This window comes from Salvelinus fontinalis, unplaced genomic scaffold, assembly GCF_029448725.1.
Source record: "Salvelinus fontinalis isolate EN_2023a unplaced genomic scaffold, ASM2944872v1 scaffold_0319, whole genome shotgun sequence".
NCBI lineage: Eukaryota > Metazoa > Chordata > Actinopteri > Salmoniformes > Salmonidae > Salvelinus > Salvelinus fontinalis.
This window is the reverse complement of record NW_026600528.1, coordinates 200,231-207,500: the sequence shown is the minus strand read 5'-3', so window position 1 is coordinate 207,500 and position 7,270 is coordinate 200,231.

Sequence of the window (7,270 nt, the reverse complement as noted above, 5' to 3'; positions counted from 1 at the left end):
ATGTGAAACCCTTATTCAAGGTTTCAAAGACCTCGCTACCTGTCCTGTTGGGGGAGGACGCAGAGAGCTGTGGGTTGGCAGAGCACTACATTGCTGCCTGCCATAAGTTGAGGGACAGTGTCTGACAGACCAATCAACCTGCACATGTCCTCTACTATATGCTTATTACTATTGTTCAATGTATGGATATTCTGACCCTTGGTTATTGTTGTTACTGTTGTCCTGTTGACAATATTGATTCTTATTATTTTCATATTGTAATTATCCAAAGAAAGCTTTGGCAATATGTACATTGTTACGTCATGCCAATAACTCCATAAAACAGTGTTATTGAAAATCTCCCCTACAGCTGTAAACAAAGACTCCAGTATTTCAGAGAGAGGTTTTGTTCTCTCACACTCCATCAAACAGTGAACAATAGTTTCTCTTATATTAAATAAAGGACGTCCGTCTCCAACATCTGAATTAATGACAGAAACAAAAGCATTAACTGCAATGATGTCATCATCACCCTCCATTACATATCACCAGTCCCCTTTAGTAACGGTGGTTACCTTGTCATCACCCTCCATTACATATCACCAGTCCCCTTTAGTAACGGTGGTTACCTCATCATCACCCTCCATTACATATCACCAGTTCCCTTTAGTAACGGTGGTTACCTCGTCATCATCACCCTCCATTACATATCACCAGTCCCCTTTAGTAACGGTGGTTACCTTGTCATCATCACCCTCCATTACATATCACCAGTCCCCTTTAGTAACGGTGGTTACCTTGTCATCATCACCCTCCATTACATATCACCAGTCCCCTTTAGTAACGGTGGTTACCTCATCATCACCCTCCATTACATATCACCAGTCCCCTTTAGTAACGGTGGTTACCTTGTCATCATCACCCTCCATTACATATCACCAGTCCCCTTTAGTAACGGTGGTTACCTTGTCATCATCACCCTCCATTACATATCACCAGTCCCCTTTAGTAACGGTGGTTACCTTGTCATCATCACCCTCCATTACATATCACCAGTCCCCTTTAGTAACGGTGGTTACCTTGTCATCATCACCCTCCATTACATATCACCAGTCCCCTTTAGTAACTGTGGTTACCTTGTCATCATCACCCTCCATTACATATCACCAGTCCCCTTTAGTAACGGTGGTTACCTTGTCATCATCACCCTCCATTACATATCACCAGTCCCCTTTAGTAACGGTGGTTACCTTGTCATCATCACCCTCCATTACATATCACCAGTCCCCTTTAGTAACTGTGGTTACCTTGTCATCATCACCCTCCATTACATATCACCAGTCCCCTTTAGTAACGGTGGTTACCTTGTCATCATCACCCTCCATTACATATCACCAGTCCCCTTTAGTAACTGTGGTTACCTCATCATCACCCTCCATTACATATCACCAGTCCCCTTTAGTAACGGTGGTTACCTCGTCATCATCACCCTCCATTACATATCACCAGTCCCCTTTAGTAACGGTGGTTACCTCGTCATCATCACCCTCCATTACATATCACCAGTCCCCTTTAGTAACGGTGGTTACCTTGTCATCATCACCCTCCATTACATATCACCAGTCCCCTTTAGTAACGGTGGTTACCTTGTCATCATCACCCTCCATTACATATCACCAGTCCCCTTTAGTAACGGTGGTTACCTTGTCATCATCACCCTCCATTACATATCACCAGTCCCCTTTAGTAACGGTGGTTACCTTGTCATCATCACCCTCCATTACATATCACCAGTCCCCTTTAGTAACGGTGGTTACCTTGTCATCATCACCCTCCATTACATATCACCAGTCCCCTTTAGTAACGGTGGTTACCTCGTCATCATCACCCTCCATTACATATCACCAGTCCCCTTTAGTAACGGTGGTTACCTTGTCATCATCACCCTCCATTACATATCACCAGTCCCCTTTAGTAACGGTGGTTACCTTGTCATCATCACCCTCCATTACATATCACCAGTCCCCTTTAGTAACGGTGGTTACCTTGTCATCATCACCCTCCATTACATATCACCAGTCCCCTTTAGTAACGGTGGTTACCTTGTCATCATCACCCTCCATTACATATCACCAGTCCCCTTTAGTAACGGTGGTTACCTTGTCATCATCACCCTCCATTACATATCACCAGTCCCCTTTAGTAACGGTGGTTACCTTGTCATCATCACCCTCCATTACATATCACCAGTCCCCTTTAGTAACGGTGGTTACCTCGTCATCATCACCCTCCATTACATATCACCAGTCCCCTTTAGTAACGGTGGTTACCTTGTCATCATCACCCTCCATTACATATCACCAGTCCCCTTTAGTAACGGTGGTTACCTTGTCATCATCACCCTCCATTACATATCACCAGTCCCCTTTAGTAACGGTGGTTACCTCGTCATCATCACCCTCCATTACATATCACCAGTCCCCTTTAGTAACGGTGGTTACCTTGTCATCATCACCCTCCATTACATATCACCAGTCCCCTTTAGTAACGGTGGTTACCTTGTCATCATCACCCTCCATTACATATCACCAGTCCCCTTTAGTAACGGTGGTTACCTTGTCATCATCACCCTCCATTACATATCACCAGTCCCCTTTAGTAACGGTGGTTACCTTGTCATCATCACCCTCCATTACATATCACCAGTCCCCTTTAGTAACGGTGGTTACCTTGTCATCATCACCCTCCATTACATATCACCAGTCCCCTTTAGTAACGGTGGTTACCTTGTCATCATCACCCTCCATTACATATCACCAGTCCCCTTTAGTAACGGTGGTTACCTTGTCATCATCACCCTCCATTACATATCACCAGTCCCCTTTAGTAACGGTGGTTACCTCATCATCACCCTCCATTACATATCACCAGTCCCCTTTAGTAACGGTGGTTACCTCATCATCACCCTCCATTACATATCACCAGTCCCCTTTAGTAACGGTGGTTACCTTGTCATCATCACCCTCCATTACATATCACCAGTCCCCTTTAGTAACGGTGGTTACCTTGTCATCATCACCCTCCATTACATATCACCAGTCCCCTTTAGTAACGGTGGTTACCTTGTCATCATCACCCTCCATTACATATCACCAGTCCCCTTTAGTAACGGTGGTTACCTTGTCATCATCACCCTCCATTACATATCACCAGTCCCCTTTAGTAACGGTGGTTACCTTGTCATCATCACCCTCCATTACATATCACCAGTCCCCTTTAGTAACGGTGGTTACCTCGTCATCATCACCCTCCATTACATATCACCAGTCCCCTTTAGTAACGGTGGTTACCTTGTCATCATCACCCTCCATTACATATCACCAGTCCCCTTTAGTAACGGTGGTTACCTTGTCATCATCACCCTCCATTACATATCACCAGTCCCCTTTAGTAACGGTGGTTACCTTGTCATCATCACCCTCCATTACATATCACCAGTCCCCTTTAGTAACGGTGGTTACCTTGTCATCATCACCCTCCATTACATATCACCAGTCCCCTTTAGTAACGGTGGTTACCTTGTCATCATCACCCTCCATTACATATCACCAGTCCCCTTTAGTAACGGTGGTTACCTTGTCATCATCACCCTCCATTACATATCACCAGTCCCCTTTAGTAACGGTGGTTACCTCGTCATCATCACCCTCCATTACATATCACCAGTCCCCTTTAGTAACGGTGGTTACCTTGTCATCATCACCCTCCATTACATATCACCAGTCCCCTTTAGTAACGGTGGTTACCTTGTCATCATCACCCTCCATTACATATCACCAGTCCCCTTTAGTAACGGTGGTTACCTCGTCATCATCACCCTCCATTACATATCACCAGTCCCCTTTAGTAACGGTGGTTACCTTGTCATCATCACCCTCCATTACATATCACCAGTCCCCTTTAGTAACGGTGGTTACCTTGTCATCATCACCCTCCATTACATATCACCAGTCCCCTTTAGTAACGGTGGTTACCTTGTCATCATCACCCTCCATTACATATCACCAGTCCCCTTTAGTAACGGTGGTTACCTTGTCATCATCACCCTCCATTACATATCACCAGTCCCCTTTAGTAACGGTGGTTACCTTGTCATCATCACCCTCCATTACATATCACCAGTCCCCTTTAGTAACGGTGGTTACCTTGTCATCATCACCCTCCATTACATATCACCAGTCCCCTTTAGTAACGGTGGTTACCTTGTCATCATCACCCTCCATTACATATCACCAGTCCCCTTTAGTAACGGTGGTTACCTCATCATCACCCTCCATTACATATCACCAGTCCCCTTTAGTAACGGTGGTTACCTCATCATCACCCTCCATTACATATCACCAGTCCCCTTTAGTAACGGTGGTTACCTTGTCATCATCACCCTCCATTACATATCACCAGTCCCCTTTAGTAACGGTGGTTACCTTGTCATCATCACCCTCCATTACATATCACCAGTCCCCTTTAGTAACGGTGGTTACCTTGTCATCATCACCCTCCATTACATATCACCAGTCCCCTTTAGTAACGGTGGTTACCTTGTCATCATCACCCTCCATTACATATCACCAGTCCCCTTTAGTAACGGTGGTTACCTTGTCATCATCACCCTCCATTACATATCACCAGTCCCCTTTAGTAACGGTGGTTACCTCGTCATCATCACCCTCCATTACATATCACCAGTCCCCTTTAGTAACGGTGGTTACCTTGTCATCATCACCCTCCATTACATATCACCAGTCCCCTTTAGTAACGGTGGTTACCTTGTCATCATCACCCTCCATTACATATCACCAGTCCCCTTTAGTAACGGTGGTTACCTCGTCATCATCACCCTCCATTACATATCACCAGTCCCCTTTAGTAACGGTGGTTACCTTGTCATCATCACCCTCCATTACATATCACCAGTCCCCTTTAGTAACGGTGGTTACCTTGTCATCATCACCCTCCATTACATATCACCAGTCCCCTTTAGTAACGGTGGTTACCTTGTCATCATCACCCTCCATTACATATCACCAGTCCCCTTTAGTAACGGTGGTTACCTTGTCATCATCACCCTCCATTACATATCACCAGTCCCCTTTAGTAACGGTGGTTACCTCGTCATCATCACCCTCCATTACATATCACCAGTCCCCTTTAGTAACGGTGGTTACCTTGTCATCATCACCCTCCATTACATATCACCAGTCCCCTTTAGTAACGGTGGTTACCTTGTCATCATCACCCTCCATTACATATCACCAGTCCCCTTTAGTAACGGTGGTTACCTCATCATCACCCTCCATTACATATCACCAGTCCCCTTTAGTAACGGTGGTTACCTCATAATCACCCTCCATTACATATCACCAGTCCCCTTTAGTAACGGTGGTTACCTCGTCATCATCACCCTCCATTACATATCACCAGTCCCCTTTAGTAACGGTGGTTACCTCATCATCACCCTCCATTACATATCACCAGTCCCCTTTAGTAACGGTGGTTACCTCGTCATCATCACCCTCCATTACATATCACCAGTCCCCTTTAGTATAGGAAGTAGACCTCAATCGCAGTCTCACCTACTGTTCCTCCCCCTCAGGGACCTCAATCGCAGTCTCACCTACTGTTCCTCCCCCTCAGCGACCTCAATCGCAGTCTCACCTACTCTTACTCCCCCTCAGGGACCTCAATCGCAGTCTCACCTACTGATCCTCCCCCTCAGCGACCTCAATCGCAGTCTCACCTACTCTTACTCCCCCTCAGGGACCTCAATCGCAGTCTCACCTACTGTTCCTCCCCCTCAGCGACCTCAATCGCAGTCTCACCTACTGTTCCTCCCCCTCAGCGACCTCAATCGCAGTCTCACCTACTGTTCCTCCCCCTCAGCGACCTCAATCTCAGTCTCACCTACTGTTCCTCCCCCTCAGCGACCTCAATCGCAGTCTCACCTACTGATCCTCCCCCTCAGCGACCTCAATCTCAGTCTCACCTACTGTTCCTCCCCCTCAGCGACCTCAATCGCAGTCTCACCTACTGTTCCTCCCCCTCAGGGACGTCAATCGCTGTCTCACCTACTGTTCCTCCCCCTCAGCGACCTCAATCTCAGTCTCACCTACTCTTCCTCCCCCTCAGCGACCTCAATCGCAGTCTCACCTACTGTTCCTCCCCCTCAGCGACCTCAATCGCAGTCTCACCTACTGTTCCTCCCCCTCAGCGACCTCAGTCGCAGTCTCACCTACTGTCCCTCCCCCTCAGCGACCTCAATCGCAGTCTCACCTACTGTTCCTCCCCCTCAGCGACCTCAATCGCAGTCTCACCTACTGTTCCTCCCCCTCAGCGACCTCAATCGCAGTCTCACCTACTGTTCCTCCACCTCAGCGACCTCAATCTCAGTCTCACCTACTGTTCCTCCCCCTCAGGGACCTCAATCGCAGTCTCACCTACTGATCCTCCCCCTCAGCGACCTCAATCGCAGTCTCACCTACTCTTACTCCCCCTCAGCGACCTCAATCGCAACCCTCAGCCTGTTCATCCCTTCTCCTGAACCCTCAGCCTGTTCATCCCTTCTCCTGAACCCTCAGCCTGTTCATCCATTCTCCTGAACCCTCAGCCAGTTCATCCCTTCTCCTGAACCCTCAGCCTGTTCATCCCTTCTCCTGAACCCTCAGCCTGTTCATCCCTTCTCCTGAACCCTCAGCCTGTTCATCCCTTCTCCTGAACCCTCAGCCTGTTCATCCCTTCTCCTGAACCCTCAGCCTGTTCATCCATTCTCCTGAACCCTCAGCCAGTTCATCCCTTCTCCTGAACCCTCAGCCTGTTCATCCCTTCTCCTGAACCCTTAGTTTGTTCATCCCTTCTCAGTGGTGTTTTAGCTGCACCAGAGCTAGCGCTCCTTCCGGGCTCGTTCTCTGGACAATTATGCACCAAACGCCCCGCTCTTCCACAACCAAAGGATTTCATTGATTCAGTAGAAGCGTAGAACATAATCAAACGCATCAACCTTAAAACTGAACGCTAAATTCAATTCGTCAGTATCCTTCTTGAAAATCATGTGCTCTTGTCTCCTATGAGACACGACATGTTTCAGTAAAAGGAGATTTGCATCCCAAAATATTATTCTCTAATGTAGAAACAAGTTGTCCCTGAGGAGAGAACTCTCCCTCCAACACTTCACCTCTAACAAATGGGGCACGTTAGAAAGTAAAACTTTCTTCTCCAGATTCATAGCAGGAAATAC